The sequence below is a fragment of the Macadamia integrifolia genome, chromosome 5, assembly GCF_013358625.1.
Source record: "Macadamia integrifolia cultivar HAES 741 chromosome 5, SCU_Mint_v3, whole genome shotgun sequence".
In the NCBI taxonomy this organism is placed as follows: Eukaryota; Viridiplantae; Streptophyta; class Magnoliopsida; order Proteales; family Proteaceae; genus Macadamia; species Macadamia integrifolia.
In genome coordinates, this window is record NC_056561.1 from 7,606,191 (window position 1) to 7,632,981 (window position 26,791).

The 26,791-nt window shown below is 38.5% G+C and overlaps 1 non-coding gene across 1 annotated transcript; it reads left to right on the plus strand.

The window, feature by feature from the left end:
* Nucleotides 1-6,544: 6,544 nt before the first annotated feature.
* LOC122080469 lies at nt 6,545-6,651 on the plus strand. Its single transcript, XR_006140763.1, has one exon. It is a non-coding gene; the product is annotated as a small nucleolar RNA R71 (small nucleolar RNA).
* The last annotated feature ends 20,140 nt before the right edge of the window (nt 6,652-26,791 follow it).

Below are 26,791 nucleotides of genomic sequence, written 5' to 3' on the forward strand. Positions count from 1 at the left end.
CTTCTTTCCTATTTTTTCTCTTTATTTTCTCCCTCTTCTTCGAACTTGAGACCTCCTAATAAGCAAGGGATTTTGCACACCACAACTCACCAACTACGCTAGGTAATTGTTGTTATCAAAAACGAATCTTCAATCACTTAAGGATGTGGTCCATCGATCATTGTTAGCATTTGAAATATTCTTTATACCCTTGGGACAACTGCAAATGGGTTGGTTCTGCATCTCGGTTTAATTCTGATCCATTATTCTTTTTCTAGCCCGAAAAGAATAATCACTTGTACGACTGACCAAACGAATGTATACTTGCAATTGAATATATCCATCTTGCTCAGAATTTTGTCCTCTTCACAACCATAAAAAGAAATAGGACCTCTTTACGTGTAAAATTAGAGATATAGTGTCCGATAGTTCATAAGGCCTTAAAATTATAAAACCTACAAAAAGAGAGTAAAACCCAAGGTAGCTCCATTCTAAGTATGTAAAATGCATGTTTTACTACACTAGATTTTACACATAAATGTGTTCATGAGAATTCCCTCATACTTAGACTTTGCTAGTCCTCGAGCAAAACAAAAAGAAAATGAATAAAAACAAAAAACCTAACTAGGTCACCCCTAGTGGACGAGTTGTATCTCATGGGTGTTTGCAGTGAATATAAACCCAAAATTCAGAATAGACAAATCCCAACCTTGGCTAAAGGTAAGGGTCATATCGATCCGGAGCAAAGATAATTCCTCTTACAAGGAACCCCCACACTTGAACTTTATTACCCTTTATCAATTCTAGGCACTAGCATATTTCTTAATTTGGAACTCACTTCGTCTCTTTCAAAACATCCTTATCTTAAGGCAAAACCACTTGTGAAGAAATATGGAACAAATAACTAAGACGTTGGAGTGTTTTTGACCAAACATGTTACCTAGCATTAATGACATTTACACAATTTTTTCTCCTTTTTTCGCTTAATAAACTCTGTTCTACTCCACTACTTTTGGCCTGAATGACATGGTGGAGCAAACACCAGACACCCAAGTTACTCTATAGCTTCACTTTTTGTATATTCCCACAAAGACAGTGATGCTAAAGTTCTTTCAGAAGTTTCCTCCGTAGGAATTTCGATCAAGACACCACATTTCCTAAGGCGCAATGCCTTATCTAGGTCCATGGGAATCAACTATTATTCTTCTTTATACCGCATTTCACACTTCATTTAAAATTATACATTTGTCAACTCATGCCAAATTAAAAAGAATGTCTCAACTCCAAATCAAAAGTACAAAGAACCCACAGGCTTACATCTGGTCCAAATACATAAAACAAGGGTCTCTTATGTTTCAAAAGAAAGTCCCATCTTAAGACACAGGCTTGTTTCTTTATTCTCAACAGGGTTTTTATACGTTCAAAATGGGTACCTTAATCAAAAATTTTATTTTCATACATCAAGTAACCAAATGGTATGATCATTAGCCAAAATCCAAAGTAGAACTTCATCCTTAGCAAGCTCGAAAATAAAAAGAAAAACAAACAAAACAAAGTAGAAAAAGTAAAAATTGGATTCGCTTCCCCATACTTAAGTCATGCAATGTCCTCAATGCATGGAAAGAATTAAAAGCGAAGACAATGCAAGGGGGTCATACCTGATTAAAAGTTAGTCATCAATGTAAAGAAGTTCATGGAGATCCATGACCTCTTCCCTACCAGTAGTAGGAAACTCAAGGAACGATTTCAAACACTGACCATTAACCTTCGAAATTACCCTTGTTCCTGGATTCAGAATCTCCACAGCCCCATAGGGATATACATTATGGACAATAAACGGTCCATCCCATCGAGATCTAAGCTTACCAGGGAAAAGATGCAATTGAGATTTGTACAAAAAGACCTTATCACCAATTGCAAAAGATTTACGCAGAATGTTCTTATCATAGAAAGCTTTGGTCTTTTCCTTGTAAATCCTAGAACTTTCATAGGCATCATTTCTAAGATCTTCCAATTCAAATAGTTGGAGCCTACGATAAATTTTCGCATCAGATAAATCAAAGTTGAGTTTCTTGATGGCCCAAAAGACCTTATACTCCAACTCAACTGGTAAGTGACAAGCTTTCCCATACACTAAATGGTAGGGAGACTGACCAAGGTCGGTCTTGAATGCAGTCTGATGGGCTCACAAGGCATCAATGAGCCTAAGGGACCAATCCTTACGGTTGAGATTAATAGTTTTCTCCAAGATTTGTTTGATCTGCTTATTAGACACCTCCACTTGACCACTAGTTTGGGAGTGATAAGGGGTAGATAACTTATGGATAATCCCATACTTTTTCATTAAGGCCTCAAAAGGCCAATTACAAAAATGAGTACCCCTATCACTAATTATTGTACGTGGTACACCAAAACGGGGAAAAATGTTCTCTTTGAGAAATTGGACCACCACTTTGTGGTCATTAGATTTACAAGGTATGACCTCTATCCATTTAGAAACGTAATCAACAACCAAAAGTATATACATATTTCCAAATGAATTAGAGAATGGTCCCATGACATTGATAACCCATACATCAAAGTTCTCAACTACCAAAATAGGGTTGAGGGGCATCATGTTCCTCTTATTGATATGGCCAAAAGACTGGCAAGCGGGATAAGCCTTTGCGAAAATTAAAAGCATCTCTAAAAAGAGTGAGCCAATAAAATCCACATTGGAGAACCTTTGCGACAGTCTTCTTAGGTCCAAAGTGTCCGCCACATGCATAATCGTGACAAAAAGAGAGAATAGAATGTTGCTCATGATCAAGAACACATCGTCAGATAATCTGATCCGGACATATCTTGGATCATCCCAGAAAAAGTGCTCAACTTGGGAATGAAACCTATACTTATCTTGGGTGGACCAGTAATCCGGAGTCAAACCTGAAACTAAGAAGTTGACAATGTCCGCAAACCATGGTTCACTGGACACTGCAAATAACTGTTCATCTGAAAAGTTCTTGTTGACTGCAGAATCGACAGTCAAGGAATTGGGAAGCCGGGATAAATGGTTTGTAACTAGGTTTTCAACTCCTTTCGTATCCCTAATTTCTAAGTCAAACTCTTGTAAAAGTAAAACCCACCTAATGACACGGGCGGCATCCTTCTTCTGAACTAAGTATCTAAGAGCAGAATGATCAATATACACCACCACATGTGAACCAACTAAGTAAGACCAAAACTTTTCTAATACAAACACAATAGCTAAAAATTCTTTTTTAGTGGTTATATAATTGAGTTGTGCATCATTTAAGGTCCTACTAGCATAGTAAATGATAGTGGGTAACTTATTAATCCTTTTACCCAAAACCGCTCCTATGACAAAATCCGAAGCATCATACATTAGTTCAAAAGGTTCAGTCCAAGTAGGTGGTTGAACAATGGATGCATTGGTCAACTCCTTCTTAAGTTGTTTGAAGCATTCTAGGCACTCTTTAGAAACTCAAAAGTTTGATCTTTGACAAGTAATGAAGTGAGAGGTTGGGCTAGCTGATTAAAGTTCTTAATAAGCCTTCTGTAGAAGCCTGCATGCCCTAGAGAAGACCGAATGTCCTTAATAGATTGAGGAGGTGGTAAATTACCAATTAAATCCACTTTAGCTCTATCTACCTTAATTTCCTCCTTAGATATTACATGGCCTAAAACAATACCAGATTTAACCATAAAATGGTATTTCTTCCAATTCAAAACCAATTTCTTAGATATGCACCTTTTCAAAACTAGGGAAAGATGATGAAGACATTCAGAATAGGAATTCCCATGAATTGAAAAGTCATCCATAAGTACTTCTAAGAATTTTTTGACCATGTCAGAAAAAATGCTCATCATGCATCGTTGGAACGTAGCAGGGGCATTGCAAAGCCCAAAGGGCATATGCCTGTAAGCAAATGTTCCATATGGGCATGTAAAAGTGGTCTTATGTTGGTCCTCTAAAGCAATTGGGATCTTGTTATAGCCGGAATATCCATCAAGAAAACAATAGTATTCATGTCTAGCTAACTTCTCTAACATCTGGTCAATGAATGGCAATGGAAAGTGGTCCTTCTAAGTTACCACATTAAGTTTCCTGTAGTCTATGCACACTCTCCACCCTGATTGGACACGGGTTGGAATTAGTTCATTATTGTCATTGGGAACTACAGTCACCCCAGACTTCTTAGGCACTACGTGAACTGGGATTTTGGCTGTCAGAAATAGGATAAATTATTCCATGATCCAAACACTTTAGGATCTCTTTCTTAATGGCTTCCATCATCACTGGATTAGCTCTTCTTTGGAGTTCCGTGGATGGTTTGGAATCCTTCATAAGATGTATATGATGTTGCACAATAGAAGGGCTTATACCCTTGATATCAGTCATAGTCCAACCAAGGGCTTCCTTATAATCTTTTAACACTTTAAGTAACTCCTCTTCCTGACTAGAAGTCAAATTTGAAGAAATTACTATAGGAATAGTCTGGTCAGGCCCTAGGAAAGCATAACTCAAATTAGATGGTAACTCCTTAAGATCTAGCTTAGGGGGCTCAACTATGGAAGGTTTGGGAATAGAATTGGAAAGGGGTCCTAAGGGCTCAACAGGTATATGAAGACTCAAAACTTCAGAAAAGAAAGTTTTACTATCATCATCCAACTCATCCATACACTCTTGGAATTCTGAATCAAAATCAATATCAAAGTTGGTAATAAAATCATCAGAAAAATCCAAAAAATTCTCAAGCATATTGATCTCTTCTTCCATATGTGGTTGCTTGCCTATCCGAAACATGTTAAACTCAATAGTTTGGTTGCCAAAAGATAACCTTAGGAAACCATTCCGGTAATTGATTAATGCATTACTGATAGCCAAGAATGGTCTTCCTAGAATTATTGGGATCTCATCCTTCGTTGAGAAAGGCTTGGTATCTAACACAATGAAATCAATTAGGAAAATAGATTTCCCCTCCTTTAGTAAGACATCCTGAACCATCTCTTTAGGAATATTAACATACCTATCTGCCAACTGAAGAGTAGTTCTAGTGGCTTTCAATTCTCCCAATCCTAGTTGCTTGTACACATGGTATGGTAAAAGATTCACACTTACGCCAAGGTTAAGTAAGGCATGCTCAATGTAGGTGTTGCCTATGATATAAGATATAGTAGGGCTCCCTGAATCCTTATACTTGGCTGCTATAGGCTGAGTAATTATGGAACTAATGTTACCTGCCAAGAACGTTTTTTTGGGTATACTAGTGATACATTTATGAGTACACAAATCTTTCAGTACATTTGCATAAGCGGGGATCTGGGATATGGCATCCAAAAGAGGGATGTTCACTTCTACCTTTTTGAAGACTTCTAAAAGTTTATCGATGGAAAAAATCTTCTTTTTGTTTACCAAGCGATTAGGAAAATGGGACAGGAGGAACATAAGGACTATTAGAAATTTGCCCTTTTTCAGAAGAATCATTTTTTTATTTTATCAACCAAATCATCTTTAATTTCAAAAGAATCTTTAGGTTCATCAGACGAACCTGGAACAAGAGGCACACTTGTGTCATCAACTGAAAGAGAGTTAACAGGAGTAATAGATGGGGAAGATTTAGGAACGCTTTATTGATACTCTCTTCCACTCCTAAGGGTATAAACAACATTACATTGGTTAGGGGGCCATTGTTGGGTCTGACCTTGTACTATATTCAGTGGTGCATTAGTTAGTACTTGTGAACTAACAAGCTGATGATACCTAGGGTTAGGCTCTAGTTGACTGGGTAAAGTTTCTTTCTCCCCCTCATGCATAATTGAGATAACTTGGGTGAGTTCTCTCATAAGATTTTGATGGTTTGTCATGAGGAGGGTCATATTTTTTTTCAAGTCACTTATTCTACTTGGCTCTCCAGTGTTAATAAACGCAGGGGGTTGTTGATAAGATGATAGGAGAGGGGCCCTAGGAAAACTAGCCTGAGGTCCTACATTTGACCTAGGAAAAGTATTTTGGAAAAAATATTATTGTGCAAAGGGAGGCCATTGGGGTCTAGGTTGACCTTGATTATGAAAATTAGAAGGCCTTGCTTGGTTGCCCTGATACCAAGAGAAATTTGGGTGATTTCTCTATCCTGGATTGTAGGTGTTACTATATGGACTATTCTGGTATAAGCCATTAACACTATCATTAGAAGTGCCCCCAGAGGTGTTGGGATATTCTTCTATGACATATCTAGGGGACTGACACCAAGCACAAATCTTAACCAAATTGACTGATGATGGCTCTCTAGGAACAATAGCCTCAATCCTCTTTATTAGACTATACAAATGAACTTCCTTAGCTACTATCCCATCCACAAAATATCATTTCCCTTCTATGGTTCTTTCACTCTCTTGGGTTGATTCCCACTCACGGGTTTTGTCAGCTAAGTCAAGTAAGAATTTCCATGCATTTCCTTCATCTGTAAAGGATGTAAATCCCTCAGGGCACATAGACTCTATCATTTGTTTAGTTCGGTAATCAATACCCTCATAAGTTATTTGACATAAATGCTATAAGTCTAGGCCATGGTGAGGGCATTCTTGGAGTAGATCCTTGAATCTCTCCTTAAGTTTGGAAAATGACTCACTAGGCTTTTACCTAAACTGAAGGGTATCACTTCTAAACTTATTGGTCTTGTGAGTTGAGAAAAACTTCTTAAGGAAGACAACTGTGAACTGTTCCCATGAAGTTATGAAATTTGTGGTAACCTATACAACCACTTCTTAGCTTGGTATTTTAATGCAAAAGTGATAAACCTAAGCTTAATAGCATCATCAGAAAGTTGTTGGATCTTAATTAGAACACATACCTCTTCAAATTCCCTTAGAAATTGGTATGCATTCTCAGAGGTCAACCCATGGAAGTGTGGCAACATAGTGATGTATTGAGATTTGAGTTCAAAATTATTACCCTGGGCTTGTGGTAAAACTATATAGGAAGGTTGGGCTGTTCTAGTATGGTAGAACCTATCTTTCAGAGATTTAGGTGAAGGGTTTTGATGTTGGTCTCCCATATTAAAAGGTTTTAAAGAGAGTAAAGGTATAGGGTTACTACTTGTTGGATATCTTCTTTCTAACTAATTATTAGTATTACGTGCCCACCTAATACTCATACAACAGAAAACTACCCACAATTAAAGTAAGACAAGCACAAAAGAATGGATCACAAAACTTTTTTTTTATATTTTTTTTATTATTTTTTGATTTTTTTTTTTATTTTTGGGATCTTACCGGCAGGGATCCAAGGTTACCCAGGTCAATTCCTGAGGTACTACTACAAGGTGAAACCTGTCTTAGGCATGACGACCTCCACCGATACAACTATTATTGCAAGTTGTTCTTCTTAGAAATTCAATAAAAGAAAAGGAAAAACAAAACAAAGCAAACAAAGCACTTTGATTTACCAAAAGAAAGCGAAAGATAACATGGAACTGTCTCCCCGGCAATGGCACCAAAAACTTGTTTGAGATTTTAAAATATAACCGCAAGTGTACAAATCAGTGCAGCTACTGGTTAAACACAGGGAGAGCAGCCACTTTATTATTTTGTTTCTTTTAATAATGCAAAAGTGAACCGATTAATAGTTGTGATCTAATTTTAATTACCGTCCTAAACATATGTATCCAAAATAACGTCCTAACCATTCGTCATCTAAGAATTTAAATACGTAAGCCACGCAATTAAAATTAAATAAATAAATAGCTAAAAATAAACACTTCAAGCAATTAAAAAGAAATGAAGGAAAAAAAATACTAAAATAAAAATAAAGTAAAAGAAATGGGATAAAGCTAGAGAGAGACTCACAAGTAGGCTTCTCTACTTAGCCCGAGGGATGCATCATAAGATGAGCTTCCCTACTTGACCAGTGAGTCACTCTCACAAGGGTTACTCTACTTGGCTGTAGGGAAAGGGAAACAATTAAAATAAAAACAATAAAATGATGGTTCTATAGCTTGGAAAGGCAAAGCCAAAACATACACAAGTCATGAACCTTGGGGGAAAGGGATAGCAATAACGTAACGACTAAAATTAAAATCCTAAATTAAAAAAGAAAGGGTAGTTAAAAGAGAGAATAAGAGGGGAGAGAGAAGACTACTGAAGGAGCCTACTTACTTCAACTTCAACCCTTGAACTAAAAACTTGATCGATTTGAGATACTACTAGTACTAAAAATCAGATCTGGAATAAACCAAATCTAAAATTTCTAGTACTAGAGAAAACAAATCTGAAGAAAAAAAATTGAACTTGAAAAACATGCTTCATAGCTTATTCTTGTCACCTAGAACTAAGCCTAAAACTAGAACTTGAAAATTACAGCTTCAATTTTTTAAACAATAAAAATAAAAGACTAAATCAAAAATAAGAGTGCTTGCATTAATTGAATAAAAAGAACTTACAAAAGTGTTTAAAGCATATACCTAGAACTAGAGCTAGAGAAAGAGAAAACTAGAGAAAGAGATTGAGCAACTAAGAAAAAACCCTAGAAGAAGAATGCAGTGCCTCCTCCCCTTATGTTAATTCTATTATATAGAGAATGGGGGAGGGAAGCTAACGAATTTAGATTCTAAAAAAAAAGATTTTTTTTTTATCTTGTTGATGAAGTAGAGGAGAGTGAAGAGAGAAAATGTGTGGAGAGTGGTCTCCCACGATTTTTCTTGCCTTTTTTTTTCTCCATTTTTCTATTTTTCTCTCTCTTCTTGTGCAAGAAACCCCCTTTGGCCGATTTTTCTTGCTTGGATTTGGACAATATTCTATTTTAATGAGAAATTCCATCCATGCCCTTGTCTTTTTTTTTTTTTTTTTGTCTTCTTTCCTATTTTTTCTCTTTATTTTCTCTCTCTCTTCTTCACACTTGCGCACCTGTAGGAGAGGGAAAATCATCTAAAAAAAACCTCAACAAAATGGCAGTTAAGAGGTTCAAACTTGAGATATCCTAATTAGCAAGGGATTTTGCACACCACAACTCACCAACTACGCTAGGTAGTTGTTGTTACCAAAAATGAATCTTCAATCACTTAAGGATGTGGTCCATTGATCCTTATTGGTATTTAGAATATTCGTTATACCCTTGGGACAACTACAGATGGGCTGATTCTGCATCTCGGTTCAGTTCTGATCCATTATTCTTTTTCTGACCCGAAAAGAATAATCACTTGTACGGTTGATCAAACGAATGTGTATTTGCAATTGAACACGTCCATTTTGGTCAGAATTTCATCCTCTTCACAACCATGAAAAGAAATATAACCTCTTTATGTGTAAAATTAGAGATATAGCGTCCGATAGTTTTTAAGGCCTTGAAATTATAAAATCTACAAAAAGAGAGTAAAACCCAAAGTAGCTCCATTCTAAATATGTAAAATGCATGTTTTACTACACTAGATTTCACACATAAATGTGCTCATCACAAACAAACGTATCTCTATAGCCTCTCACCCTCTATTTAAGAAAAATCAAAAGGAATAAAAAAAAGTATTATGAAGAAGAAAGAAGAGAAGGAAGAAGAAGAAAAAGGAAAAAAAGAAATCAAGATTTCGAATGATTTTCAAAGTAAGAGTTTTTACCATGATTTATTTATTTTCTTATGCTCTACTTGGGGTATTGATCATGATTTAAAGGTCTAGGATTTTAAATTTTGAATTTTATGAGAGAGAAAATAAGATTTCGATATGTTAACAGTATTTTCTAGGTTGAATGGAACAATAGTTCGAGATTGTTCATATTATTAAATATAGTCAGGAATTGTTTTATGATCTGAAATAATTATTGGGAGTACAAACATATGTTTACGTGATCTTATAAATTTTCATCAAATTAGAAGTTGATTTGACACACCAAAACATTCATGCATTCTAATAGGTTTTAAGGAAGTTTTTTGTGCCCGAGAATGGGGTTAGTGATGGAGGTAGTATTCGAGTTTTAATTTGATATTTTTACCGTAAAACTTTCATGAGTCTTCTAAATGCCTGAAAAAATTAGAAGTGATTTGAGTTCGAAAAAGTGGGTTAATGATTTTTTCAATATTGTTGGTCAGCATCTATTATAGTCTGAAGACAGTTTTTAAGGGGGATTGATACCTAACCTAAGAAGGGTTTTTCTATGTTATTTTCATATAAGACTTTTATATATAAGTTAGGTTTCAATAGGATCTAATTTCAACTTATTTACAATTTTAGAAGTATTTATTTTCTATTTTTCTATGGCAGTAGGCAGAATATGTTAAGGCAGAATTTTGAGAATAACATCAAAGTGAATGAAACCTCTACCCTAATTTGCTTACTTTTATAGTGTTATCCAAAAAAAAAATTTATGAACAGTAGATCTATTCTAAACCTTGAATTTCATGGTGTTTTGTCATCAAAAATATGATTTTTTACAAACCTAATGTTATATACATGAGAGAATGAGGAAACAAATTGAATTTTGTTCCATGATTTATATTATATAAAGGGTGAAATACCTTATTTGCCCTGTAGATAGGCACTTTGAGTTGGTGAGGAGCCCATTGGTCTATGGTTGAACGCCATGTTCCCTCACTCCCTTAAGTTCCTAGAAGAGGAAGTTGAGGGAGTAGAGTTGCATTTTCTCCTTAAAGATGCTTGAGCGTACTCGGCTAAGTCCTTGTTGGTGAATGGTTCCTTTTCTAGGGAAGTAGGATATTGGTCAATATTGCTTCTAGCGATGAGAATTAGCGATGTATACTCGGTGTCTCCCCAGTCAGGGTTTCATGCCTCTCACACAGACCTCTCTCTCTTCGTCTACCGAAAGGGTACAATTACTACATACATTCTTGTGTACGTTGATGACATAATTGTGACCAACAGTGCCTCATCCCATATTGATCATTTGCTTAGTTCTCTCTCCAGCGAGTTCTCAATCAAGGATCTAGGGGCTTAGTTTTTCTTAGGCATTGAAGTGCTTTCTCACCCCAATGGCCTTCTATTATCTCAAGTTCTCAACACAAGTACATCATTGATCTTCTCAAGCGTGTTGGAATGTCTGATTGCAATCCAATTCAAACACCCATTGCTACCACTATTGTCCCATCAGCCACAGGGGGCACACCATTCGCTGATGCTACCATGTACTGTTCAATATTTGGGGCCTTACAATATATAACTCTTAGTCGGCCTAATGTGCCTTATGCAGTCAATTGTGCATGCCAATTTATGCATGCTCCCATAATTGATCATTGGTCCTTGGTAAAACACCTCTTAAGGTATCTCAAGCACACTAGTAAGCATGGTTTGCTCCTTTCTATTTCATCTTCTCTTCAACTTCAAGCTTTTTCAGATGCCGATTGAGCCAAAAATTCTGATGACAGAAAATCCACTGGTGGGTATTCTATCTTTCTTGGAAATAATCTTATTTCATGGGCTTCTTAGAAGCAACGAACCGTAACCCGATCGTCCATTGAGGCAAAATACAAATCTTTAGTTGATGCCTCTGCTGAGCTCACTTGGTGACTCATTATCTAATCCTTCAATCATGTGGTGTGACAATATTGGTCAGCCTATCTCTCTGCCAACCCAATTTTTCATGCCCGCGCAAAGCATATAGAAATTGATTTCCATTTTGTGTGTGATAAGGTCGCCAAGAAGCAACTTCAAGTACAATTCATTTGCACCAAGGACCAGCTTGTTGACATATTTACCAAGGGTCTTCAATAGGCACAATTTGAGTTTCTTCACGACAAGCTGCAGATTCAAAGCCTCAAACCCCCACCTTGAGGGGGGGTATTGAGCATAAGAATTATATGAGTCACATTTCACACATGTTCCGCATGGATTGGGTGACATGAGTCATACCTTCTAGTTATAGATGATATCAGATATTCTCAAATATTCTCCTACTCATATTATGAGAATACAATCTTGTATTTACAGCAGTTTACCTTGTATTGAGTATCCATACATAGGAAGTGTAACTAATATCTATATATAAATACCCCTTCATACCATCAATGAAATTCATTCAAGTTTCATGATGATGAAATAGTGGCGACCATGGTTGGAGAACTAATAAGGTTAGGGGATGATCATGGGGAAGAATAGGGAAGAGAGAAGACATTATGTGGATGAAATGGTGGCGATCATAGTTGGAGAACTTGATGTTGGTGGTATTGTGATCGTTGGAGAAGAGAGGAAGGGGGCATTGGGTTGTTGGCGATCATCATTATCATCTCGGCCGTGACCAAACTAGGGTTCCCCACCGGATTCAACCCATCACCCACATCATCTTCATGAAAGGTTTAGGAAAGACCACCATGAAGCTCTGTGCCTCACCAAGATGAGTCTCGGAATCTCAAGATCAAGAGATCTCCCATCGAATGGAACATATAGATTAAGTCAATACTCTAAAGCTTAAGTTTGCCAGTGATGATGGAGAGGATTTGATCGAAGATAGAGGTGAAGGAGATGGTGGCTTGATGAAGGGAGAAAATGGATTGTGGTTGGGAAATAGGGGTGTCTTGGATGTGGATCGATGGGTGATCTGAGTTCTTGAACCTATAGGGATAAAGAAAGAGAAACGGGGGCAGAGATAATAAATATAGTGGTGGCGGTTAGGATTTGGACACGGCTTTTCGTAGCTCCCATTTCATGCTTTGGAATTACCCATCCATTGATCCACACTAAAAAAATTCATGATTAGGTGTGATGATGATGAAAGAACCCTATAATCTCAAGAAACAGGGGTAGATCTTAATTTTTGGAACCGTAGGAGACCCTATTTTGAACGGAGACATCCTCGCCAGTGCACACCAGAGATGGATCTGAGATGACATATCCCCCTTTTTGGAAAACTTCATTGACGAGATGATTTCAGTAAAGCTCCACTACTCCTTCGATTCCCACAGACGGCACCACTGTTGATGTAGAAATCCAATCATGTTGTAGCCACATACCTCAACAAAGCAGCTTGATCTGGTCAGCCTTCACAATAAGTGATTTAATTGTTCTTTTTTCTCTATTCTGTCCCTTTCTCTTGAAGCAAAAGAAACAAAAAGGAACGTGGACCGAAACTACATTCATACAGGTTCAACGCATGACGAGTCGAACAAAGCACTCCCTTACCAAACTCCCTACAATACGCCACTCCCACACACCTCATCCGACCATCACTTTAAGTCGAGCACCCATGAGACTCAACCTTATTTAAGCCAAGAAGATAAGTGTGCGAGTGCAGCATATGCCTCGAGGGCAAGGATGTTACACTCGTGCCCTGACCTGGTCTAATTTGAACTATTGTGATAAGTCTCGGACCAGAGATCGGAAGCACAGCCGGGTTTTGGCTCACGGCCACCCATTGTCGAAAGGGAAGGGATGACCCCACATGTTCTTGTATCGCTTGCCAATCCAACTAGAGGGGATTCATACCTTCCGATCCCAGACGGTACATGACCAGACAGCTCACACTCGAATCCCAACACGCATACAAAATTACCAAAAGACCATGAGCACAACCTAGGGTAACTACCAGTGCGAGACCAGCAGGAGGATAGCAAGAAGTCAAGACAGCAGACGACCAAAAATAAGCCACCGAAAACAGCATGGGCATAAATCCGGTGGGCTGTTTCCGGTGATCAATCAGGTTGTTGGTTGGGCTCCGATGCCTGTGGGAGCCACCACCAGCATCATGGACAGCCCCTGATGATCGCAAATCATCCTACACTTTCCTCTTGATATGATTACCTTGCAAACTGAAGTAGTCGGGTCCTCTTAATTCAGAAGCCAGATTAACCCGATTGAACCGAATAGGGTTCAGCCAAACAGGTCGTAAGGACAGTCTACCTTATAAGTGGAAATGAGGAATTCATTTCCTCATTTCTCATTTGCCAAAAATGTGGAGAGGAGAAGGAGGAGAAAGAAGAAGAAGGGAAGAGGAAGAATGACAGGAAGGACTCACCTTGGTTCCCGGCTACTTGCCAGAATCCCTATCGGAGGTAAGTGCAACCTCTTCTACCCCTCTCTCTCTCTCTCTTCATTTTGACCAAGGGCAAGCTAGGTATAGGATTGATGTTGGGACACAAACCATGTTGAGCTTGGGGAATGCGTATTTCATGTCCTCGGTGCCATTGTTGAACTCAAACCGAGTCCTGTGAGCTCCAACAACAAGATTGGCTAAATAACTAACTAAGGTTTTGATCGTTCTATTGACTTATCTCCCAAAATTTTTAGTGGAATTGGGATTTTATTAGCTTAGAATGATGCTAGGAACATCCCCCACAAACTCCACGGAGCAAATCCCAACGATCGAGCTCAAGCTGGAAAGCCCTAATTCACTTGGGCAGTGCTGCACTGCCACTGGAAATAAGCCACCAAAAACATTTGGCCTACATCCGGTGGGCAGTTTCTGGTGAACATTCGAGCCTTATGAGCCCTCTACCAGTTCCACTAGAAGCAGGATCGATATTTTTGGTGGATATCCCCAATTTTCGGTAGGTGTTTCTGGTGACATTATTGTCACTGATGGACTTTGTCTATACCCTTCAGGGGTGACCCATATGGGCCCCTCCCGATGTTCCTGACACGTATTAATGTTCAGTTCCTTTTATGTCTAGGACAGTGACGCACACAAACCCTGAAGTAGGAATTGAATTAGGTGATCGGTGGCCATACTTGAACCCTAGTTTACACGAGCATAATCAAGGTGAGGGATGGATTGCTTTTAATTTGAGAACATTTATCCACTTAGAATTGCTCACATATATAGATCTTTACATTATTTATTAATTGTTCAAATGATGATGGTATGCTATTACATATTACATTTTATTGTATTGCTATGAAATGTTGTGGATATGTATGGCGGGATCTGGTGTGGCTGAGGTGGTATCAGTATCGTGATCACTGCGTGTTTGGTGTATGTATGAGATGGAATCTGGTGTGGCCGAGGTGGTACAAGTACCATGATTGCCTTATATCTATTACATTCATGCATTGATTATATGCATTAGAGTTAGTTTTAGTCATGGATTACACTTTGTGACCGATGTGTTACTGGTATCATGTGCTCTGGGACTGCATTTGGAAATAAAAACACTTCGTGTCCGATGATTGGTACCAATGTTGTGTAGTCCATACTGAACTATTATATGCATGCTAATTTAGGTAAATGGTCACGGGTTACAATTTATAGCTGAGGTATTATCGGTATCGTGTACCTCGAGAATGTACTTGGACATGGATTACACTTTGTGGCTGATGTGTTACCAGTATCGTGTAATTCATACTAACTATATCACTATGAAGGCATGTAGAATATTTGTGGTTAGGTTCACTCCCTATGCTACGAACCCTTGCCAACAAGGGGAAAAGTGTTGGATAACCCATTGTGGAATCTTTGATGTGCCTTTTCGGAATGTCATACCTGTGGTACGATGTGATTGTTGCCGCAGGTAAGAACTTGTCAGGAGTGGCTGATGAATAGTACCAGTGCCATGACAGCCAGGAGGGGGTTATCAGGGGTCTGCTAGGTGACCCATGGATGCATACGGGGACTGATAGGCTTCTATTCACGGCTAGGGTTTGTATCCCTGAGTAGTCTATGGTGGTTTTGAGACGAGGGATACGACCTAATGTGTCGTATTAGCATTTACCAAACTTAGTTGTATTGTTAGGTGGATAATAAAATCAATGAATTGCATCATGAGCATCATGGATTATGTGTTTGATTTCTGTAATCATGCATTATTTACTTATGCAAATGCTATGCTTAGATGTGTATAACCCCACCCCTCACTAAGCAAGTTGGAAAGCTCACTCCACATATACACCCCCTTTTGGATGATAATGCAAGTACTGTGGTGCCAATGGCGTGTGACCTAGTATCCTCCGGGTCGGAGTACAGTGTGAGTGACTGGTGGACACCAGAAACAAAGGAGCACGATCAAGACTGTGCTTGCGACCACTATGTTTATGCCGTACCGTGAGATATGCAGCGTACTTTTGATCATTTTAACATAGACTGCGGATGGTATATTTTGGAATTAATGTTTACAAGTCTTGGATAAATTGTACCAAAATAACTTGGTTATAGATATTATATTATCATTTGATATTTTCCCATTTTATTGATGGCTCCGCTATTATACTCATATTCTGTTGTTTTTAGTTAGTTTGTGATGTGAGATTGTGAAATATTAAGGTACTTCGATCAGAGATCCTTATAGGTTGTAAGACAGGTACGTGTCTTACTCACACCACCAGTATTCCTATGCGGTAAATTGGGTCTACTAGAAGTGGGGTGTGACAAAGGATGACGAAAATAGTCGCAATTCGCTACGTTAGTTGCATGATTGCAAACTCTTTGTTGGCCGAGGGATATAGAAATGGACTTCTGCCTCTGATCCCTGCTCCTCCATCAGAAAAAAGCAAGTGATGTGGTTGTGAGGTGATCATAGACTTGGAGGCAAATCATGAGCATTATCACAGACCTACAAGATACTTTAAAATCAAGCACTCTAAGCAATTTCTCCACATCCGAGCCCTTACCGACAAATCAATGCATATGGATTTTCTACTAAGCGAGTTATCACGCAACAAAAGTTGAGCCAACGAAGCATGACCTAACACTTTAGCTCAAACTTCTTCTCGGCCTAAGGGCTCGACTTAGCTTTGCAAATGAGTCATTTACCAACCTATATTTAGTTTATATTTAGATTCAATTTATATTCAATAAACATGGATGCTAGAACTTTACTTCACCTACCCAATGCTCCTTCTGTAGGAGCGAATATAAAGAGTGATAATAGAGACGACCACAACATGAAGGACTTAAAGCGAAAGTGACCACTCAAAGCCCAACATTTCTCGGATAACCATTCCAAAGGTTGGTCTTTGGATATCTATAAAACATGCTTCTAGTCAATACACTATGGACGGCTCATTTGAGTACAAGCAGCTGGTGATGGGCCTTCAACACCCTTTCCTATAAGCAATCATATATTCCCTTGACCTCTGGTAGAGCCCAAGGGAGTGGGGGGCCATCCATTATGAACACAAGATTTGGTGCTCGATATCCATTCCTAGCACAATGTCTAGTTTTCGACATCCACACCGAACACAAGTGAATAGTTTTTTACATCCATATCTGACCCCTCCACGCTGACTCGGCAGTATGCAGTTCAACGTACAGGTCACTATTAGTCCCAAAGAGGAGTTGTGTTAAACCAATAGAAAGCAACATGGGGACACATTGAGCTCCAATGTTTATCTCCACCCCCAGTACTATGGGGGAGCATCGAGCTCTAACGATAGGAAAGCATCAAGCTCCAACATATATATCCACTCCCAGTATGATGGAGGAGCACTAAGCTCCAACGTATATCTCCACCCCTAGTATGATGGGGAGCATCAGGCTCTAATGTATATCTCCAACCCCAGCACAATGGGGTTGGAGATATATGCATCGAGCTCCAATGCATATATCCACCCCTAGTATGATAGGGAAGCATCAAGCTCCAACATATATCTCTACCCCCAGTATGATGAGGGAGTATCAAGTTCCAATGCATACCTCCACCACTAATACGATGGATGAGCATCAAGCTCCAATACATATTTCCACCCCCAATACGATGGAGGAGCATTGAGCTCTAACCTATATCTCCACCCCTAATACGATGGGGGAGCATTAAGCTCCAAAGTATACCTCCACCCCCAGTACGATAGGGGAGCACCAAGCTCCGACGTATATCTCCACCCCAACACAATGGGGGTGTGCCAAAATCTAATTTGAAATTAAAAGCACAAAATCAATGCGAAATATTTGAAAATTGTAATAGAAAATTACTCTGCCGCTTATGCATAGGGGAATTCTAAACAACCAGCTTGAATGGAGAACCAATCATGGGCACAGTGATTATGGTAGATGTGTGAGAAATGTGTAAAATTCTATAATTCATTTGTTGTATGCCAACGTTATCTCAAAGGATATTAGAAACGTGTCACATTTGAAGGAGTTAGCTAAATAAAGGATACGAGCTATTAAAAATTGTTTAAATGATTCTATATAACATTACTTGCCTTTACGAGTTCTTGTTCAAGTAACGTTTTAGGTTGTTGCTTAGTGTTGAATCAGGTGATGTTATAAGTAGTTTTTTAGTTGCTGGAGTTTGATTCTTTCCACAGAAATATTGTTAAGGCATGTGTGTCTTAATTGGGAGATTGATTATTCCTTAAAATTAACCATAAGTTTCTCTTGCATTCCTACTCTATTCCATTATGTTCTACCTGAAACACTACCAAAATAGGAAAATAAAGGAAGGATAAGTGGGCAAAGCTAATCTAGTATAAAAATTTCTTAAGGAATCCTAACAGCTTGGTATCAGAGCAGGTGATGGACGATCCACGTGTTGACCATTTGAAGGCCGAGGTGGGCTCTTTGGCTTTAGGACAATAACATATCTTGAAGGAGATGCAAAAGATGTTCTCTGTTATGAACACTAGATTCAATCAACCGGTGACTAGCTGTGAGCATGATCAAGGTGAGAGTTTTCACAATCTGAAGAAGGCGAGGTTGGGAGTAAAAGTGCTGGTGGATATATAGTGATCGAAGTAGGCCTGAAAAACTTTAAACCAGGTAATTCTCCAACTTTGTAGTTGTTGATTAAAGGTTCCATCTCCTTTTTATATCCTTTAAATCCTCATGAATTGGGGGAGGTGGAGAGTTGGAGGGGACAAGGAAAGGGTGGGAGATGTAACATCATTGAAAGCATCTCAATGCTTTTACCAATACAAGAGAATTTTTTGATATTTTCTTCAAAGAAACACATTTTTTCGAATGCCAGAGACTTAATCCATAGAGGTATGAAATCTTGTTCAGAATTATGAATACTATCATCCAAGAAATGAACTACTAAGTGTATTGAAGATTTCTCAAACCACCAAGGGGCATTATTAAAGACTCGCTCACGAATCTAGCTATTCTAGAACTCCACAAAGAAGTTTCCTTGTTAAAACAGAAAATAAAGGATGCACCCTTAGGAAGTCTCAATTGAGAGCCATAGAACGAAACCCCCTCTTCAGAAGGGAGTCCTTCGCACTTGGAAGCACACCAAGTAGAGCGGAATGAACGAAAATGACGAAAATATTTACAATTCGAGTAGCCTAGTGAATTTGTGCCAGCAATAGGTAAGGGAGGAATGGCCTCAAGGGAAGTGAGATCCGGAGTCGAGAGTGGTACCAAACTGAGCAATCCAGCAGATGTGCTAGGAGACTTCATTTGGAAGAACTTGGATATGAGGTAGGGTGAAGATGAAGTGGCTCCAAAAGGGAAAATCTCGGAGAGTATAAGGTAGACTAAAGGTAAATGAAGGTGAAAAGAAAAAGAAAAAAGAGACCTTTTTTCTGGATGGGATGATGATATAAAAGATGTACAACTGTGTCCAAGAATGGTTAGAAAGGGTATAGCCAGTAGCTCAAAGATCACAAAAGTGTAGGGGTGAAAGGGTGAAGGACCAATGGGGTTGGTAACCTAGTGGTGAAAATGCCCTCAATCCATCACCGCTCGAGTCGGCTGGTTGTGGGTTCAAGTCTTGGCATGCCCACTATTGCCCATTGGTCCTGCGGAAGCACTGCTTACCGTACGGGGGCTTATCTTGGGGCAATGATCACCACCATGGAACACCCTTTAACGATTACCAAAAAAGAAAATTGCAAAGGTGAAGGGATGCATCCAATGAAATGGACCAATCGAGAGTCATCTGGGAAAGATTACTAAATGGGAAGAGGGAATTTTGGACTTATTTTCAATTTTCATCTTGCCGATAATACTTTCTCTCTTTCTTTGTATTGATTCTTTTATTTAGAATGTGTTGCATAAGTTCCACTTTTATCACCTTTTGTAAAAACCCTGACTCTCCTTTTGTAAGAGTATATATTAGTCTTTTTTATATTTCATTATATATGTTGATAGAAAAAATTGCATTGCCACCCCCCGGACTTTTCAAAACACCAAAGACACCCCCTGAAAATTCAAACAATTTCAAATCAGTCTCTACATTAGTCAACCATATTAGTGAATGAAAGTCTGTTAGTTTTATTGTAAAATACCCAAAATACCCCCCAGCTATTATGAGAGGACAATATTGCCCTCACTTTCCCTTCTTTTTCTAAACCCACACTCTCCCTCTCACTCCTCACTCATACGAACAAAGAAGAAGAAGAAAACCTGCAACTTGACCACTCCCCTCCGGTGTGCGATTCTGAAAACCTGCAACTTGACCACTCCCCTCCGGTGTGCGATTCTCAGACCATCTCCCCACCGGTGTGCGATTCTCAAACCATATCCCCATCGGCTTGAGATTCTCAAACCATCTCCCCACCGGTATGCGATTCTCAGAACCTCTCCTCCCTAGTGACGGAGAGGTTGATCATTTCATTGGTCTGTTCTTCTGAGACAGCTGGTATTAGTTTCAAGCACATTTAAGAAAACCATGCATTTTGCCATTGAATAGCTAGTGTATTAATAGTCCAGAAATGTTATGGCATGAATATACTATGGCTGTAATTGGCCATCATGAATTGTCATCTCATTACAAGAAGACTACGTGGGCATTAATCTGGGTAAAAACTCAAGGCCAGCAAATGTGTTAATGGAGTTCATGGTGAAACAAGGGATAGGCATGAGGCGTGGGTAGTGCTTGGACTTTTCTTATCCACTGTAATAGATTAGTATTCAATAGTTGGGTATGGGTCTATTTCATATGCTAGTATCTTTTGATCATTTTCTCTTGGGCTGTGAGCATCGTCCTCTTGAGAAGTTTTGCACTTTATTGTTCTGGCTATTTTCTGAAATAAGTTGTTTTCTATTAAGAAGTTAAGACCACCATTTCATCATCTAGAATCTTCATGCTAAGGTTTGAAAGGGTTAGTAATTGTTCAACTGAAGTTCGAAATTAGTTCAGAATGACTTGGATGAGAAGAATATGTGAACAATACGTGTTTGTCTTTCTCAGCCTCTGAAAGAAAGAGAAAGATGGGGGTAGAGGTGAGAAGACAGGGTTTAAGGTTTAAGGAGGGCGGGGGTGAGGAGAGGTTCTGAGAATCGCACGTCGGTGGAGAGATGGTCTGAGAATCGCACGCCGGTGGGGGTATGGTCGGAGAATCGCACGCTGGAGGGGAGCGGTCAAGTTGCAGGTTGTCTTCTTTTTGGTTTGAGGCTTTCCTTGTTCGTATAAGTGAGGAGTGAGAAGGGAATCGCATGCCAGTGGGGAGATGGTCTGAGAATCGCACGCCGAAGGGAAGCGGTCAAGTGCAGGTTTTCTTCTTCTTCCTTGTTCGTATGAGTGAGGAGTGAGAGGGAGAGTGTGGGTTTAGAAGAAGAAGGGAAAGGGAGGGCAATATTGTCCTCTCACAATAGCTGGGGGTGTTTTGGGCATTTTGTAAAAAAAAAACTAACAGACTTTCATTCACTTAACACAGTCGGCTAACGGCAGGGACTGATTTGAAATTATTTGAATTTCCAAGGGGTGTCTTTGGTGTTTCGAAAAGTCCAGGGAGTGGCATTGTATAAGTACCAAAGTTCAGGGGGTGGCAATGCAATTTTCTTATGTTGATATTTTCCTAGAATGTATGTGGAATACATAGTAAATTTACTAAAAATTGCTTAGCTCACCACTACAAATCTTTGAGGCCTAACTTTTTATTTCCATGGGAAACTAAATGCTTTGACTATGAGAACTTTTTTCTTCCCAGCTGCTTTGACTTTTACAATTTTCAATGGTTTATAAACAGTTATGGAGTGAGAGGTTGCAAAGGAGGACTGTGGATCATATCCTCAAATTCAATCACCATTAACCTTGTAGAATCTTTTTCTTCATTTTTGGCTTTACATAATACAGAATCGTATCTGGGACAACTGGTGCCTGATTTTCTTATATGCCTCATCCCAACTCTAGAGATGCTTATTGAAATTATTTATACAAATTTACATCCTCCTTATCTACCATGGCCCTGTTCATTGGGGACTGGAATGAGGTCCTTTCTGCCTCTGATAAATTGGGAGGAGCTCCCTTCTCTCCCTCCACTGTCGCCATTCTATTGTTTGATATTACTTCCTACTTTGACCTAAATGAAATAAAACCAATTAGATCCCATTTCACTTGATCATTATAAGCAAAAACCTCCCAAGATTATTGAGGAATGCTTAGATAGATGTGTTGCTACACCTGACTGGCTTCATCTTTTTCCATTTGCCTTCGTCCTTAAGTTGGCATTTGCAGGTTCAAACCACAATCCCATTACTATTAGATGGAAACCGATCAATTTTCAAGAAACTGTTTCACTACCAAGATGCTTGGTCCTTGACCCAGATTTCAAGTCTTTTTGTTTTGTGAATTAGGGAGATCCAACAATACCCTTATGACCGAATTGTTCTATTTTAGTAGACTGAACAGATCTACTTTGGATACATTGATCAGCTTAGAGAGAATTCCTTTACACAATGTGGAAAAACAATTTGTTGGATCCTTCCCATTGCTCCCAATTGAGAGATGTCTCTCAAAATTTATAATGGATCTTTGATACTGAGGATACCTTTTGGCTTAAAAAGTTTAGATGTATGCATATCTTGGAGGGAGACCGAAACACCTGTTTCTATCATACAGTTACTAAGCATCACATCTGCAAACGGAGAAATTGATTTTCTTTTAAATGATGATGGTGAAAAAATTGAAGGAACTCAAGAAATTGCTCGAGCCTTCGCTTCTTTTCTTAAAGGTATTTACACCACCTCAAACCCCCTCGATCCTACCTTTGTGGAATGTTTAACTCCAAAGATCTTCTCGGAAGTTGATTCAACGATGATATGCACCATAACGGAAGATGTGGAAATTAGAAACGTCGTCTTCTCTATTGGATCTCATAAGGGGGTGTTTGGTTCGGTAAATCAAATGGTGTATGTATCGGATATGAATGTCAATCTTTTGATAGACATTCTTCTGAATTATGTTTATTTTTGAAAAATCGTTTGGTTGCCTTAAGGCTAGTATATGTTTCTCGCTTGTTGAGATATTGGCTTCCGTAGAGAACGTCTTTCCGCTTTTTCCTTTTATACTATGTGATAAAAAAGTTGTTCAAATCTGAGTTTAAGTGTTGAGGTAAACTCAGATTTGGAACACATCCTTTGTAATATGGTCATTCATGGGAAGTAGGATGCTTACTTATGAGGATCATCCTAGTGGAACCAAACAACTCCAAAAATTAAGAATTATCATTCTAGAGAATGTCATCCCAAAGATTTACTGAACCAAACACCCCCTAAGGCTCCTAGAATAGAAGGCTTTCAAGACTGCTTCTACTAGAAGATGTGGGATATGGTTTGTAAGGATTTTTGTTGTTTGGTCAAAGATTTCTTTAATAATTGTACCCTTCCTTCTGGGTTAACCACACTTTGATTTGATTTATTCCAAAAAAAAGAGGATGCTTGTAAAGTTAAAGAATTCTGACCCATTTGCTTCTGCAATGTGTCATATAAAATTATTGCTAAGATTATGGCTAATAGACTCAGGAATCATCCTCCCAACTTTATATCTCCAAACAGGCCGCCTTTATACCATGTCACCAAATTTCTGAAAACTTTGTTATCGCCCACGAGAATTTCCATTTTTTAAAACACAAAAAGGATAAATTGGGGTATGTTGCCAATTAACTTGATATGGAAAAAGCTTATAATAGAAAATGGGGTTTTATGAGAGCAATCTTTAAATTATTGGGATTCAGTGAGCATTGGTGTGATCTTGTCTATCATTTGGTTTCTTTTGTCACTTTCTCTGTTAAGCTGGAAGGATCTTCCTTTAATAATATTGAGCCTTCCTGGGGTATTCACCATGGATGCCTCTTGAAACCTTATTTGTTTATCAGTGCTATGGAAGTGTTATCTCGCCTTTTATCTGCCTACAGAGTTCTTAACATTTTTAAGGGAATTAAAGTTTCTCGCGACGCTCCTGAAGTATCTCACCTATTGTTTGTGGATGATACGATTATTTTTACGGAGCTACTTCTGATGATTTATTATCTATCAGAGCGATCTTGGTTCTGTTCTCTGATATTTTGGGACAACATATCAATTTTAACAAAAATTATTCATTATTTAGCAAAAATGTCCCTCATTGTGAAAGAATTCGTTGTTGTTCCCTAATAGGCATTAAGGAGATTTCTAAGGATACTTTTTATGTAGGAACTAATCTTTGCATTTTTTATCTGATGTAACTTGTTTTTGCAACATTATAAAGACTGCTTTGGAAGGCCAACTATCTTATGATGGCCACAAAGTTCTCACTCAATTTGCCCTCTACTCAATCCTCTCTTGTCTTATGTTGTGCTTTGAATTCCCCTTCAAAACTTGTCGCAACATTGATTCTATTTGTTCTTGCTTCTAGAATAGAGGAAGCTCTCTCTCCTCTAAAAAGATGCATCTTATTGCATGAAAAAAATTTGTAGACCGCGTCAACTTGGCAGTTCGGGTCTAAGGGATGCTGCCACTTAGAATAAAACCCTGCTTTCGAAATTGGGATGGCGACTTCTCATTGAACCTAATATTCTCTGGTCTAGAGTTATTAGTGCCAAATATTATTATCAGAATTCCTTTTTTGACCCCAAGGTCATGAATCGATGTGGGTCCTGGATTTGGAATAGTGTGGCATCTATCTTACCACTACTCAGAAAGTGTTTCATATCTTTGTTGAGGGATGGTAAGGATATTTTCTTCTGGTATGATCCTTGGATACCTTCTTGCAATTTTGATCCAACAACTTGGGAACCATCCTCCTTCAACCCCCTTCGAAAGATTGATCGATTCTTCGCCAATAATTCCTGGACAACTAATTGGCTTTCAGCTCTCTTATCACCAAAATTGGTTAGGGAGGTCATTAAAATAACTCCCTCTTGCCACCATGGTGGTGCACTCTTACCAACAACAAAAGTTTTGCTACACCCCAAAGTCAAAATATTTCCCTGGAGATCATCACTCCACAATGGACTTCCAATTAGGGACATCTTTGGCAAATGGATGAATATTGGCAAATCTTGTGTTTTCTGCAATTGTGCTACAGAAACCATTTATCATATTTTCATTAGTTGTGACTTCACTTCTCACATTTGGGCGGCAAGTCCTGATGGACTATACTTACAAAAACTACAAACAACCTCCCTTATGCAAATGGTGAAGTATTTCTTCCTCTCTAAAACCATCTCAAGGAGGGAACTCAATTTGTGTTCTAATGAGTTTGCTATTACTATTTATTTTATTTGGAAGAAAAGAAATCAAATTATTGCCACAAACTTTGCTCCTAACCCTTTTTCAATTTTACGGAATGTTAATAAATGGAGTTCTGATCTCAAACTTTCTCCCGTGACCCTAAGTGATAGTGTTTTACTCAATAGAGATGATCCGGTCAACATGATAAAAAGACTTTTTCCCCTCTTTTGGCATATCCAATTTTGGTTTGTGTTGATGCAACTAATGTTTTGAATTCGGCTTCAGGATGGGCATATGGAATTCTATTACAAAGTCAGTTTAGACTCATTTGCACAAAATCTACTACAACTGACAATAGGGAATTGGTGGAAACGGAGGGAATGCTGGAAGGGCTAAAGATGGAAATCATCAAGGGGTGGAATATAAATGAAGTTTGGTTCTCAATGAGGAGTTACTTCAATTTATTCCAAAACGAACCAATGGAATGTGGCCTTTGCTACACTTTTCCACTTTTTTAAAGATCTATGAATTTTTCAAATCATTGCCTTTTCTTACAAAGAATCGTGTGTATTCACCAAGTTATGAACTTTATGATTAATATGGCTTGCAATGCTACTAATAGCAACATGAGCTATAAGAGCTCTCAAAGTGATGTATTAAAACTCTAATCTTTAATTTTAAACCTGGGAGATCCACATTGGAAGCGATTTACCACTTAAGGAGGTTTATGAAAAATTCTAGAACATACAGGAAAGATCTCCATTTGGTTTTCATCGGTCAAGAAAAGGCATACGATAGGGTTCCAAGAAAATTAATCTGGCATGTATTGGAGAAGAAAGGGGTGTCAAGCAAATACATAGATATAATTAAAGACATGTATAGGGGTGTACTAATTAGTGTGAGATATGTGGGAGGTCAAGGTAGTGAGTTCCCAACTACAATTAGGTTACATCAAGGGTTCGCTTTGAGCCCTTACCTTTTTATGCCTATTATAGATGATTTAACTAAGAACACCCAAGAAGAGGTCTCGTAGTATATGCTTTTTACCGATGATATTGTGCTAGTGGGTAAAATAGTGGCAGGGATCAATGATAAGTTGGAGTTATCGAGATCTACAATGGAATCGAAAGTTCTTAAGATAAGTAGCACGAAGATAGAGAATATGATGTGTAACTTCAGTCGAGTGAGGATCGATAACGCAGGGGCAAAGATTGAGGGGAGAGAGATCCCACAAAGTGACTACTTCAGATATTTGGGCTCAACCCTAAACAAATAAGAGGTAGATGATGATGTTTCACAAAGAATTTAAGTAGGATGGATGAAGTGGAGAGACAAGTCTGGAGTGTTGTGTGATCGATGTATTCATTTAAAGCTTAAAGAAAAGTTCTACAAGATAGTCGCAAGACCGACTATGATGTCTGGCATGGAATGTTGGGCATTCAAGAAGCGTAATAAAAATTAGTTGGTTATGGTAGAGATGAGAATGTTGAGATGGATGTTCAACAAAACACTAAGAGATATAGTGAGGAATGACCGGAGAAGAGCTAATTTGGGAATTGCCCCAATT